Below are 338 nucleotides of genomic sequence, written 5' to 3'. Positions count from 1 at the left end.
CGTACACTGTAGTTACAGCCACTTTCTCCTTCGTTGCTAAACTCTCAAAATGGCCACCATGCCATGCCCACACCGTATGACGAAAACTTTTTGTTTTAATAACTTTTCATCGTCAACATCTTAAGTTGACTCAGACTGAATTTGAAGTCGATCTGATGAAATCTCTAGGAAGAGTTTGTTAAAGTATAGCACCTTGTCTTTTAGAACTACTTCCTGTTGCCAAGGGGGCGCTATGACTTTGAGAGAATTTTCGCATGTAGATGTCGTCAGGGGCGGACTCTGATGAATCCTGCAAAGTTTCGAGGCAATCAAACAATGTACACTCAAGTTACACTCAC

This window comes from Etheostoma spectabile, chromosome 4, assembly GCF_008692095.1.
Source record: "Etheostoma spectabile isolate EspeVRDwgs_2016 chromosome 4, UIUC_Espe_1.0, whole genome shotgun sequence".
NCBI classification, from domain to species: domain Eukaryota; kingdom Metazoa; phylum Chordata; class Actinopteri; order Perciformes; family Percidae; genus Etheostoma; species Etheostoma spectabile.
Note: the sequence above shows the minus strand (reverse complement) of the source record.